Raw genomic sequence first — 15743 nt, forward strand, 5'->3', positions numbered from 1 at the left:
GACTCACTCATTCATTATTGTTGGGTTCAAAACTGTACTACTAATTACAAAATATTATAACCTTAATATATAATAATGTGGTCATGAGATGTTGAAAAATACCAGGATAAATAAAACAGTGCAACACACAAACGTTTTTGCAAAGTTTACAAAGTTGATTACAATATGAGTAGGTTGCAGAAAGTCACTGATGGTCGCCGATTCTGATAGATCATAAGTATTATTCTGATATTTAAATATTTTCAAGGTAGTTAATTGTTTGATGAATATTAAAATATTTATTTGAACATTTTAACAACATAAAGTACGTGCTTACAGTGGATGCCGTGAACGCATAAGGAAAAAGTTGCGTGTTTTATTTGACGTGTAAATGGATGGATGGTTTTAATAACATTATTACGATAGTAAAGTTTATAATTATTCTGCTGTGTCAAGGTAAATTATCTTATCTTATTTGACAAGTATGAGAAAAATTACGAGAAAACTTGAAGAGTGTGAAGATGTGACTTAAGTTATTTGTGGTAGACACAAATTACGCAACGTACCTACTTAACTTTTCATTTGCAATTCATAGTGAATGACTGTTATTATTTATTTATTAATGTTATGAATATAATTTTGGAAAACTGAGATACATTGAAAGTTTTCTTAAGGGCCCACATGCTCAACGAAGGTCAAGATGGAGTTTTGATGGTATTACATTCCGTAAACGTTGTAGATAATCTATTTATATTTTGTATTATTTTTTATTATATTTTGAACCCTTATTATTCTTTATATTTATGATTTTTAAACGAAATTATAAAACCATTAGTAAAATTTATGTCGACATTATTATAATGAAATATTTACGATAAAAAACTATATTTATAATCTCTGTGATCCCAAATTTGACAAGAATTCGGCATTTTATTATTCAAAAAATGGGCAAGATTACCACATTTGAAGATAAATCTAATGATACTGATTATAAGCTATGTCTTTCACCATTCAATTTTGATAAAACATCCAACGAATAATGTTTGTTTTATAATAATTATTGACCAAAGAATAAGGTCATATTTTTTTAAATACACCATTTCTATTGGCATTTCCCAGTGGTTAAGCTACAACATACGGGGCCGTAGCCATAAGTTGACAAACGATAACTGAAGTAGGGAGTAAGATCATGTTAACGCGCGTATTTGAACATGTACCTAACCGAAAAAAACGATTTTTTTTCGGTTCGGTAAATGTTCAAAAATCACCACTCGTACATATTGTGCTATTGCAGCCATCTTGGAAAATGGATGACGATGTTCAGTTTTTCTGTTATATCTAATTGACGATATGGAAGTTTATTTCAATTAAAAGTTGAGGAAAAATAAATTAATCTAGGTAAAAAGTAATCTGCAATGGTTACCTTTTACCAATGTATACATGAAATAAAAAGGAGTTTGAATTTGATTTTTGAATGTATAACTATTATTAATTAAAATAAAAATATTACTTATTTTCATATATATCTCGTACCTTATGGCTCTTATGCACAATTAAAATTATGGCTGAACATTTAAAATCAGCCGCTGTTTTTCTAAAGTGGCAGCATCATCATTTTTTGTCCGTGAACAGTACTCCAAATTGACAGATTGAGCAATTTCTTTAAATGCATATTATGGCTGCAATCAAGGCTGCATATTATTATACACGATGGATAGAGATGGAGTAACTCAAATTTATTAATATGTTTACGACATTGGGGGCCTCTTTATGATGTTAATTTGAAGGTCAGGATCGCACTAAGTTAAAGATGTGGATAATATGTCGTCTCGAGGTATGGTATGTCCCAACATAAACGGACTTGTTTCAACACGATCATTATTTTCTTTCATACTGTGGTATATAAATTATTAATGAACGCCCTAGGTAGTTCGTGATTTCAAAATGGTATGGCAATGTTTATAGTAACTTTCGAGTCATTAACCGTTCATCAACCGTTGGGATTTGTGGAGATGTACATACACCAGTAAATCTGTAACTATCCTGAATGATGCAATCATGTTTCTACGCTGATGCAAAGCAAGGAAAAATTTATTCTGAATGCATTTGTCTTTCTGTTCTTAAATTAATTATTGCAGTGATGATAAAAATAATAGTTCATAATATTATATATGTATATAATTTAATAGCCTCTGTTAATGAAAATCGTGTCCGGAAATTTGTACGTAGGTATTATACCTATGCACTTCGCCGTTTCACACTTCACCATGAAATGTTGTAGCGGAAATATATGGTCGTATTTTAGAGATTGTCAAACTTCTTTGGGTCGTATAGTACTGAGATAAAATTCATGTCTAAATAAAACACGGTTATTGTCGGTTTACAGGAAGGGCTCGCGGCAAGCAAATTTTGAAAATACCCGATATACTGGATTATTTATTAGGTTTGATTTAATATCTGAAAACAATAATGATAGCGGTATTATCAGATATTTGAAACCAATCAATATAAAATTAATGTTCATAATGAATTTAATATAATCTAATACCACTATTGTCTGCAATGCTCTACGATCAATGTTTAATTTTTTTATCTCTTTCCGATAAGAAAGCTCACGGCGAACTGTGGTACGGTAAAATGTAATACGTACAATATACCTAAATGTAACCAATGAAAATATCTTATGTATGTAAAACTATTATTTCCATATATCAAAACCATACACAACTTACTTATTTCTGGGTTACAGTATGTTGTAAGGGTTTGATTTGGATTGAAAAAACTTTAATAACATGGAGTAATCAATGAAGTTGTCTATATGGCCAGAATGCATTAAAAAACGGTTTACTAAATCATTTTTACGTTTTGTAATTATCTTGTATTCTCCATTATTTTAAGAAACCACCACAATATAATATGAAATGCTTGTATAATTTAATTGATAAATATTTTTTCAGTTCATAATGCGAATGACACCAACTGATTTTTTAATTTGCTTTATTTATCTAGCATCGACAGAATAATGTGTAATTATACATTTGCAACTGTGCAGAAAACTAGTGCGCATTTAAGGATTATTGTTTTTTGAAATGTAAAATTATAAAGAAGATAAATATTTTTATGGCAGGACTAGGATTCTTAGGTATTTAAATATTTTTTTTGAGTGGGCCCACAACAAAATATCAAAAGTATCTATCTGTTTCAGACAATTTTGTTAGCACCTATTTTTAAATAGTTTTGGAAAATTACATATTTTTACATATTCTAGCTTTAATCACATATTATTTTTACATTAACACAAAATTTCAATTTTTAATTTCAAAAGCCAATAATTTAAATCTTTGACTCAGCCTCTCTGCTCAAAATTAAAAGAAATTATGGAGATGTTTGATGAGGAAGATTCCAACTCTATTTCAATAGCAAAATAAATAATGGGAAACCGTTCCATAAAAAAATGAATTAGCATTCATTACTTCAAATTATGGTCATCTGGTAAACACAATAATTGAAATGTTAGAATCATCTACAAAGTCACTAGTGGAGCAAATTAATATATTAAACAATACTGCTGCTAAAATAAGAAATATTCCTGGACCAATTGGAATAAAAATAAGTACAAAATTAAATAGTGTTTTAAATAAAAATACTGGACTTAAAACGCTGCAGAATATTAAAGCTGTTTTGAAAAATCCATCAGATGCCTCAGATGTTTCAATTTTTTCTACATCAGAAATAGTTTCATTTACATATTCTACGCAATAATAACATCTGTAGAAGTGGAAAGAAGTTTTTCCATGTATAAAAATTTGCTAAGATCAAATCGTCAAAGATTCACGGGTTTTCTGTTAAATTTAAATAATAAATTAAACTGTTGAAATATATATGATTTATTTTAATGCTTACTTAAATTTTTAGCACCTATTTTTGTTTTTTAGCTCATCATTATCCAATTATATCTACATATTATATTAGCTACCTATTATTAATTTTTTAGCACCTAAAAATTCTAAGTCTTCTCATTATTACATTTTCTTCTTTTTCTTCTTCTTCTATTCTATCTTCTTCTATTCGTATGCGTTCCTATACCATTCATCCGATTGCAATGAAACTTTAGAGAGTTGTTGTGCGCACGCCCGCGAAGGTTTCTAAATTAGTAGGTACAACCATCTTCTTCTTATTCTTATATTCTATCTTCTTCTATTCGTATGCGTTCCTATACCAAATTTGGAAAATCCATGCTTCTCACATGGACAGCTGTATGTGGTCTGTTCACGCGTTGGAAAACCTTCTGATTTATTTGTATCCGCACGAGACGGAAAAACAAAAAATAATGTGTATTCAAAAGCACTTCAATAAACAGAATTAAAACACAAACACTTTATTTCTTTGAGTGGCATTGTAACACATGCCGGGTACTCACCAGTATTCTTATATAAATTAACATTTTCAGAGATATACCTTTTCGCCAACCTGTAAATTGATAGCTATGTCGTTTAATACTTTCTATATAGATACTCGATATGGTGGCATTGCATTGTAAGCATTTTTAAAACCATTATTAGAGTATCCTATCATTTGTTTTTTTCGTGACCCGATTAAAATAAACGATTCCTTTGTTTGCATGTCAGTTTATTATTCAAATTTAGAATTTGCATTTACGAGTAAGTTTTCTCTCACCTTACACCTTTTAATACGTTTTTTCTCTGTCGTGTATTTATACTCCTACACGTTTACATTTATGTTTCCTCTCATATTGTGTTACAGACAGATAGATTGATAAGTTAAGACAAATATGATGTAATGTCACCAAAAAGGCAACAAAAGATAACCATTAAATACATATATAAGTATTTTTTGATGTTGATATCAAACCAAATTGATTATCAAATGTATTGCATAATATTATATGAACAAAAATGGTATATTATTATTTTAGAAAGATTGCATGAATTATAATGAAAGGTTAAACATTATAGTTATTTGATTCCTGATTTAAATTTAATTTTACTCACTTTCATTATTATACAGTAGGTAATAAATTATGAAAAATAAAAGTATAATCGTAATATCGTAAAAATTATAAAAAAACTTAATGCAAAGTTTCACAGATGTCAGCAACATTGTAGATCACTTATTTGTATAATTATTATAGAAAAAGAAATATACATAATATGAGGGAAAAAAATAGTCTTAAATACAATTTTTAGTATTAAAATAAATAATATAAGTTTTATTAAACGAAAATTAATTATCAAAGCAAAATAATATGAATAAAATTTACGTATAAAATAAAAAGCCAAAGTCAACTTTACCCCTACAAAGCTCAGCTCAGTTATATACTATCAGGTTTCCTATAATACAACTTTATCGTAAAATCATTTTTGAGTAGTTGAGGCGCACAGTGTCAAAGTGGGCCAAAGGGACCTTGATGTTTTTTACAGGAAGGGCGAAAAACTGTAGTTATTCTTTTGACAATGTATATTTAAGTATTATATTTTTCTTAATGAACTCTAACCTTTCCTGAATACTTTGAAATAGTAAATTTAAGTGTAACTTTATCAACAAAGCTCAATTTGACATCTAAAATAATATGCTCTCGGCCACTTTTGAAACTGTCTATTCTAGTTATACAGTAGTTTGGCCGTTTTTGATAATAGGTGATGAATTTAGGGAGCGGATTTATATGCAACAAAAAACATGATTATACGCATGCACATATGCACTTAAAATCATTAAATATGCACTAAACCCAAAGAAATATGCAGATAAAAATTTTCATTTTTATGGAAAAGAAATTGTAAATACCCACTTCACCTAATATTATTGATAAAAAATCGAATAACAAATTAATAATCTCATTCAATATAATAAAATAACAAAAAATACAAATAATCAATATAAAGTTAATCAATTACAATTATAATAACCACCTCTCAACGTCCACAGAGGTGATTGCGCAAAATTTAAATAAAGGTGCCCGTGTTGACTTCTCTTTTTCTGATAAATCCACAGCTCGGGGATGCCATTATAAATGCAAGTGCACCTAAACCATCTACCTACCTAACTTAGTAATATTTCTATATTTAAAAAAAAAAACTAAAAATATAAATAAAGCCCTAAAATATTTTTATTTATGAAATATGCACGAATGTCTCAAATATGCTCTAACGTCTCAAATATGCATTTATATGCACAATAAAATTTTATTTTTGGATTCTGCGTCTTTCAAAATAGATTTCTGTGCAACTCTCATAGCTGTGCATACACCCTAACAAAACATGCACTAGCATAATATAAATCCGGGCCCTAAGTGATGATATTTCAGGTTTTGCAGACGAAAAATGTGTTATGGCGGCCATATTGACTTTGGCCGTTATTGATATTCATTTATATTGTAAAAGTCAACTTAGCATAGGTTCTGTCCATTTTTGATGCACAACATATTATGTAAGAATGGTAAATATTGATATAAAGAATTTTTTGGCTTTAAAATGTAAATAATTCTGAAAAGTGCCTTTGGTCCACTTTGATACTGGGCACCTCCGTTATAAACATGTCTATAATATATTATAAAGTGAAAAAATATTAAAATAGTATAATTTATAGTGTTTTCCTATCTATAAAACAATGTGTCCAAAATAGTAAAACTTAACAAGCGTTTTATGTAATTAAATAAATGAAACATTACCAGCGTCACAAAGTTATCAAAACTTTCTCCAGACGAGTGTAAATAAGCGCCATTCCCGAAAAGAGGCCAAATTTTTATTTGTCCAGAGAGAAATAGCTGAGTTGTTTACAGAAATGAGCAAAAATCTGATTATGCATGAGAACAAAACCGAGCAAATTAGGTTTTTTTATTGTTCAAACTAATAAACCTCAAGCTGGCGAACAATCATTGTAACTTTTAATTCGTTTATGTACAAGGCTATGGGCCACTGCCGTGAGTTATTCCATAACAGGGCTAGCAAAAAGATAAGTGTCGCTAGATTTCAAAATCAGCCAAGTCCTGTATTGTCAAAATGTTTAAACTTATTGTCAAACTACTATGCATCATATTATTCTTTTTAAGAAAATGATATTTCACACTATTATGCCTTCACAATAAGATTCTTATTAGATTTTTTACGGATTTATGAAAGAAACCGTTTTATTATAATATTACAAACAATAGCACGAGTGTATTATTCAGTTAAGGTGACATCTAGTGGCGGAATCACGAAACTTTTAATTAAATTGAATTTGCTAAAAAAATTCCCGTGAAAGCCATTTAATTAATCAATAGGTAGGTACGTATTAAAATATATAAAAAGGAAAATTTTACATTTTTAAATTAAATTAAATTCGTAGAACATCTTTTAATCACCATTTTTTTCTGTAATGTTACATAAATATAATTATTATTATTATAATTAAATATATTGTAAATGTAAAAATGTAAATAGTGTAATACAATATCCTAAAACAAGTTTTAATATTGAAGTGACATAATTTTTTTATTATTATTATTTCAGCAATATTTGTATATTAGTCTAATAACATAGATATCAATATCGGATGGAGATAACTGACTACAACATTTTGTATAATATATGAAAATGTGCTAAATAAATTGTGGCATTTTATGTATTTTTATTTTATTTAAAATAAACAAATATGCTAAACTTGAAATGTTTTTTATTTATAGCTAACCGAATTTTAGTATTATGTATACCTGTACAGTATGATTACGATTTTAAAGTGACACATAAAGACAACATAGAATTTTATATAATTATGATCGTGACTGTAAAGTATTTTCATAGTCTTGAGTACATTGTTATTTTTTCCTACAATACTATGTAGGGAATCTGCACCCTTATACAAAGAATAGATAGCTAGCAATATACCTAGCTTGTGTTTGTCCTATGGATCTTTCAGCGGCAATATATATATTTCGATGTTATTTTGGGCAAAATGTTTTCATATTTTCCGCATCCCTGAACCGGAGCATCACGTACTTGGTAATAAAAAAAAGAAATCTGTAAATGGTGAAACGAAATTTATTACGAGTGTAGGTGGGTAGGGGGTCAATGGGGGGTAGTATGCTCCTCTCTCGGATGAAATTACTCGAGATTAGCCCGAGAGGGGCATTTTTTGTCTTGTTTATTTAGTGCGGGCCGACGTAAAATGAATGGCCAGGCTTGCGAAACGCCGAGCCGTACAATGACGTTGAATTTTTCACCGGAAAATTCGGCCGAGGATTTCTTTCATTCGCTAAAGAAAATCTGCTAAATTGGACTGAAAGTTGTTGAAATAATTTTCCTTGCGGATTGTACCTAAGCATTACTGGGGCGTATTCTAAAAGAAAGGGCGATACCAAAATGGAATGACAGAAGGATTTATATCACAAAAAATTGTTCAAGTACCGTCGACTTATTTTTTATTTTACTAATTTAGTGAGAACATTTAAAACTAGCTCTAAATACATTTTCGCTTTGGTACTTAATTGAATGTGAAGAATTTTTATAAAATACAGCCTTTTCTCGTTATCAGAAAAATGTCGTAAATATCAAGTTATACCTGAATGTACGTGTATATATGTTTATCCTCTTAAGTATAAAAAATTAACTAATCATAATTTTTAAGTCAAAATAGCGTATGTGACATTTTGGTGACACCTAATAAATTTTCGATTGTGTTAGATTACCTAATTAGATTGTTGCTATAATAGTCATGAGCCCTACAAGGAGGGGCTGACAGGACTTTAGCCTAGGGGCCTGGCGTGGCGGATATATCAGATATGTGAGATAAACACACATCACGAATTTACTCTAATAATAATAATAATAAAAGTCACCTGCGGCGCTATTACATGACATGACGTTATGCGGTGCAATTTTTGACTGTTTTCTATTGATATTCGACATTGCCATAATTTTATTCAAGTAGATGTATCAAAATTACAAAAAAACGTTAAAAATAAACTGAAGGTTCTTTTACATCTAACACAATTTTGAAAACGCTTATGTTGAGCGTCACACATGCAATTAAACTTAGCGAAAGGTAGGGGGGCTTCTAAAGGTCCTGGCTAGGAGGGGGCCGCTTTAGGATGTGGGGGCCATGATAATTATACACTCAATATGATGCAAAATGGTGGCGAAGAAAGGTCAAACGTTTCAGTATAAAAATGGCAGAAGGAAACTTTAGTTAATCACCGACATCACCATTCGCCTAGGTTGTTTCACTGCTGTATAAAGGTATCCACCAGTTATCTATCTATTCATATATTGTGTAGTGTGCATAGACCTGTGTAGTTTGATCAAGAATCATAAGCAAAAACAAAGTATCACACAGTTATATACGAGATTCAAAGTTATGAATAGTGACATACTGTGTTTTTATTTAATTATGAAACAGATATAATATTTATTCATAATATGAAATAAAAAATAAATTAGATATTTTATGTTCTTTAAGTTTAATGATTTTAAAAACATCAATATTAAAATTATTTACCATAAATCAAAAAAATTCATCCAGATTATTGAAAATTTTCTTAAGAAAAGTTGAAAAAACGTAAATGTCTCATTATCTCAAAATATCACTTTGGAGAATTGCTGCCTTTTTGCTTATGGGGGCAGTATAGTATTTTGTCATATTTTTCTACTTCATTCATATAAATTGTCAACCAATCAGGTTTTAACTGGGTCTTGAATACTTATATACACCTAAAAGTATTTTTCTAGCTAATGTTATTAATTTTCTGAGAGACAATATAATATTCACACCATAATGAATAACTATTTCATCAGTTAGATACCAAATATTACATCGCGTATCCTTGTCTGACTCCTAATCAGTCAATTCCGACATATGCATGAATTTATATCGTTTGAGAAGCATTTATACCTAACAATAACAGATTTCACATACATTATCAGTAGAAATTATTGAGCGAGCCAAGTTGAGATAGATACAATGCGTAAATATAGTTGGCATCACACTGAGCCTTTGAAACTGGGCAATCACAGTACAAATATTATGTTTTTTTTTAAATGCAGGCAAGTTTACTCCAAGTATGAGGTCTTGTAATTTTGCCTGAATATTGAATGTAATAAAATGAATTCAATATAAATTTGAATCGATAGTTTTAACTAGGAGCACTGTAGTAGTAAGTATATATAATAGATAAAATCATATTGCAATAAATCTCTGGTACAAAAAAGGACATTAAATAAATACGTGTATTAAGGTGCTAAGTACAAAAAAAAATAAAAACTGATATTTTTATAGAAAAATGTTCTACATACCAATGCCAATAACTTCAACTATGGTCTAAGTGCTCTAAGCAAGTCAAAAAAATACAGAAACAGAGACAAGTCTGTTGGCGTGTTTTATTTATAATGGTGTAAGTACCACTGCAGTGGTCAACGGCATTCAATATAAAATGGCTGACGATGGTGTGTTCAAAATTATAGAAGCTGCCGCGATTGCTTCACACTGTGAAACCACATTTTTCAAAAGGTCTGTTTCATGCAATTTTACTGCAATGACTCGGTATTTTGTAACTACAGGCAATACTACTTTTTGGTACTTAGAGCTTTAATTAATACACGTATTCAAATATAAATTAAATGTGAGAGTGAAACAAGGTAGATTAACCCAATTTGACGGTATCTATATGAAACGCGTGAATTGATATCCTAGTCTCCTAGAGGCAAGATTCACACGAAAGAGCTGATTATAATGATGGAACACTTAGCTAAATTATCTCTTGAGAGCCATAAAGTCGAAGAAAAAAGGAAAGTTGAAATCACGTAGTGATAACCTAAATATTGCAAAGTATTTAAAAAATAAGTAGTTGTTACTTAATGCTAATTTCAACGAAAATCTACACAGATTTCTTATTATAGTTGATTCCCGAATCTCATGTTAGCGTAATAAATATTTTTGAATCGAAGGGTAGTATCCAGTCAACGTAAAAGCTTAAAAATATTTAATGTTCACCATACTTAAATAGATACATATATAATCAAAAATGTAAAACAAAACTTTATTCAATAGAGATGGAGTCTAAATGTATGAAAGCGAAGAAAAAAAATACTTTTGATGTGTGATAGACGTCATGTTCGTGGGTTATGTTGCATAATAAAATAGCACTTATGAGTTTATGAATGAAACCTGCTTTAGCGATTTTGATAAGGCAACCACAGAAAACTTCATGTGATAAAAGGAGGGTTACTGTAATATCTTTTTAAATTGTATATACATTAAAATCATAAATAGGCATTTTCCGATATATGTATGTTTAAATTTTTATGTCTAACGATTTCAAATTAAAAATGCAATATTTTGATAAGACATACTCATTTTATACAAGATAAAAAAACAAAACAAATGAGCGACGCAAATACTGTCACTTGCATACTGTCCACTCATTTTATAGAAGATTTAAAAAAAATCTCTTATGTCAGAAAGTGTTATTTTTAAAACGTATTTTACAACGTTTTTCTTAGCTCGTATTCGTATTTGTCCAGTGGTTCTTTGTCCAGTACAAATCTTGCAATCGATTTTTAACTAACTTCCCGACTAGCTAGACATTTGAAGCTTTTAGAATATATCAGATCAATTGAATTCATTTTCAGTTAATTCTGTTGCGTATGAAAAGTTATTTCGAAACCATTATCGGTTGCTAGGGGTCTGGGGTCCTAGCAACTAAATTATTAATATATACGTGCATTACTATGAAAATCAATATGACATGTCAAGTACAAATTTTTTTGATCGTTTTAGGTAGTCAAGTCAAGTTTATATGGTTCAACAGAAAATTTAAAAACGTTGTAGGTATATAAAAAGTTCTTTTTATCTTGTAATTATCTGTTTATTGATTGCTACGAATATAAAAACCTATCGGAATAACTTATATGCCCTGAAAATTTTAAAATTGTATTTTCTCTGTCTACGGCTTAGTTTATTCTAAGAATTATTGTTTATCTAACAAAATTCCATGTAGAGTATGCTTTACTCTATCTCATATTACAGGGGATGGTAGAAGGTAGCAAAAGCCTAGGTAGATATAAATTCTCTTAGGTACCTGACCTTTGTAAGTGGCTCAATGGCCAAGGCGTTGGAGACCTGATACGACTGGCCCAGGATAAAGAGGTGTACTGCAAGTTCGTCGCCAATTTTCAAAGAAGATGATACCAAATGTAGAAGAATAAAATATCGACACATGAAATCGATTAGCGAACTTCATTGAATTCGAAATATCAGTCTTATTTGTCGTCGGGACCTCATAAGAATCGTGATCCGGGTGATTTTTTGCTTCAATCTGGAGGCAGCTTTTTGTCTTACTCGCTGACTTTCGACTTAATCAAATACCAGGAGTTTTTCAAGACTATAAATCGTCACTGTTCTGGCAGAAGACACTAATTCGAAAAAATGACATATAGAGTTAGTTATACCAAAATGTTCCTTATTTCAAACTTTACCGCCTGGAAACCTTTTTAATAAATAACAGTATTTATTTTAAAGTCATCCTTCTTACGATTACTTAATAAACTCACATGATAGACAATTTCAAATATTTTAACAACTTCAAAGTCAAATTACTCAAAACTAGTATTCTCCAGTTAGTGTGTTCTGCCAGAACAGAGACGAAATATCGTAAGATATTTGAACCAACAATTGAGTAAAGTTTGTTTCGAATCTGGATTTCTCTGACGATAGAATCATTTATTCCTTTCGCCACCCACAAGATCATCAGCATTCACTTAAGAATATAGCTATGGCCCCCATAAAGGGGGGGCTGACCGGGCTCTAGCCTGGGGGCTCGTGGCTAAGGGGCCCAGTTAAGTGAGATAAATACACACATCAAATGTACTCTAATAGGAACAAAAGTAGCCTGCGGCGCTATTTGATAGCTAGAATTTTATTTTATAATTATTTTTAGTGTTTTTTCTAACTAATAGAAAAGACTATTAAATAGAAATTTTGTTAATTTGATGAATTTTATCCTATATGGCGAAGTGTCGCATGTTACTTGGCTATTACAAAAGGGGGTCACAATCAGTGCTTCAAATAGTATGATGCCGAGTGCCGGCAATTCAAGTGGATTTATTTAAAAATACCAAAAATCGCTAAAAATATTCTGAATACCCTTTATTTTACACGGAATACCATTTGGGGAACACTACAGTGTAGAACATTTCATCACTGTTCTGGCAGAAGACACTAATTCGAAAAAATTACATATTGAGTTAGTTATACCAAAATGTTCCTTATTTCAAACTTTACCGTCTAGAATAGAAACCTTCTTAATAAATAAACAGTCTTTATTTTAAAGTCATCCTTTTTACGAGTATTTAATAAACTCACATGATAGACCATTTCAAACATTTTAACAACTTTAAAGTCAAATGACTCAAAACTAGTATTTTCCAGTTAGTGTGTTCTGCCAGAACAGAGACGATTTTATACTGCCCTTAACCTTAGCGATATATTCAGGATGTGGGGGCCATGGTATAAGCACTACGTTCAAAATGAATTTTGCAATTATCAAGATTTGTCTAAATATTCAGTTGTCAATTTGTAGAGACTGAGTATGTAAGAAAGAGTTTGTCTTTTACGATACAAGAGATATGATGATTCACAAGCAGTCATATATTTTACCTTGGGGAAATACAAATAAAAAGAAATGTGATGTATTTTCATATTTTTGTTTTGTTTCGTGACAGCGTCAAACTTTTTCACCACTCTGCAATAAAATAATCCGAGGCATAGGAAAAAAAGTTAGTCGAGCGTCGGAGAAATTTCGCAAGATTTATGTTTCGGTTTGTCACCCCTGACCTGCGCAGGGGCGCGCGCTACGAGACCGAGGGTAGGGGCAATCAAAACTGTAACGTAGGAATGTACCAGCGTAATGAGAAAATCCTTTTTCTTCGCTATTTCAAAGCAGGTATTTTCTTATCCCTGCTCCGCCGATTATTTTTGCCGCTTGAAATAAAACAAGTCTGTGTGTTTTATTTACATCTCTATCAGATGTTGATTTTTCGTTCTACGGCGAAGGTTGTCTGGGTTAATTTTTAATTGGGCATACTGCCAGCGGAGTTCAACTAATCAACTTTGAGATATTTCTCTGGTTAGGACATGGACGCGCTATGGATAGCCAACAATCATTAACTGACGATACCTACGGCTGTTGTCCAACAACGGGCTTACATGGCTTTGTGACTCTGCATTACAAGCTATTTACCACACCCTCAAGAAATATCTTGAAATATGGACCTACGGAAAAGGAAGAGTTAATAATAAAATCGGCCATACCACACAGGGTTACATGTAAATAAGTATAAGTAAAACATTTCACCGTGGCACAGTTCGCCGTGAGATTTCTATCGGAAAGAGATGACTGTATTATACTATACGGTCTCCAATTTTATTATATTCAATATGAACAGTAATTCAATTTTTATATCTGATTTTGCAAAATTCATGAATTTAAGAATGAAAACATAACAAATAATCCAGTACCTACCTATATCGGTTCTTTTCAAAACTTGTTTGCTGTTGGCTTCCTGTAAGTGTAAAACAGTAGTCAATAGGTACTATACGACTCAAAGAAGTTGGACGGTCTTTAATATACGGCCATACATTTCCGATACAACATTTCACGGTGAAGTATGATACGGCGAACTGCATACGTACAGGTTTCCGGACACGGCTATTGGGTCCATCAAGCCGTCCGACCTGGTCACAATAAAGGCTATTGATGCACTAATTATCTTTGAGAATGCCCTATTAAAACGCGAAATTATGTGGAATAAGTATTATATGATTTGCTCAATAATCATTTTCGTATTTAGGTATATAGTATTTATTTATTTCTATCATTCATATCTATATATCGATGTTACTTTTATATACTTATTTTTGATTTATTCGGTGCCTTAAATTATTTTTCTTCTTCTTCCGCCATTCCCTATATAAAGTAAGCTACAATCAGAGCGATTTTGACTTTATCATCTGCACTCTGCTATCTAGAATATTTCACTCATACCATTGAAAGATATTCTTAACCCATCAAATACAGCGTCTTTCTCTGTCATATTAATTATTATTGATCTTTATTAAATATATGGGGAATGCTGTAGTTCAGAAGTCAACTAAAAATGTGGCCAAGGTAGTTCGATTTTAGTACCTACAATATTATTTTGTCTTACGTCTTTGCGGTATGCCTTAAGAGAAACATCTCAAATACCTTAATTTCCTTTGTTAAAAAACTCTTATAGTACACCATGCATTCATATATTAGAATGAAATGAGAGGACCATTAATATGGCAGCAGATCATACATAATCTCATAATAATATGAAGCTTGACGTTGAGGTTTGCATTGTTAAAGGAGACTTCTCATTTTGAGAAAGGCACTTTTTGCTATCTCAATTCTTCGTTTAATTTCTGGGGTCAGGCCCTAATTTTCATTGTCCCATAATTTTAAACATTTATATAAGAACTTATGTACATTCTTAAATAAAATCGTCACCTCAATACTACAACTAGATAACTCTGATTTTGTCATTGTTGGGAAATGGTAATTTAAATTTTATTTGATTAACATAAATATAGGCTATAAATTATTATTTAAAATAAAAATGCTTGTTTAATTGTGAACAATAAAATAATGTTTAATTGAATGATAAAATATTGTAGATAAGTATATTATTTTATTTATTTAATGCATTTATGGTTTTAAAGTTATCTAATATTGTCAAACACAAGATTAA

This window comes from Rhyacophila brunnea, unplaced genomic scaffold (assembly GCF_057557595.1).
Source record: "Rhyacophila brunnea isolate RB1 unplaced genomic scaffold, BYU_Rbru_1.0 scaffold_8, whole genome shotgun sequence".
Lineage (NCBI taxonomy): Eukaryota > Metazoa > Arthropoda > Insecta > Trichoptera > Rhyacophilidae > Rhyacophila > Rhyacophila brunnea.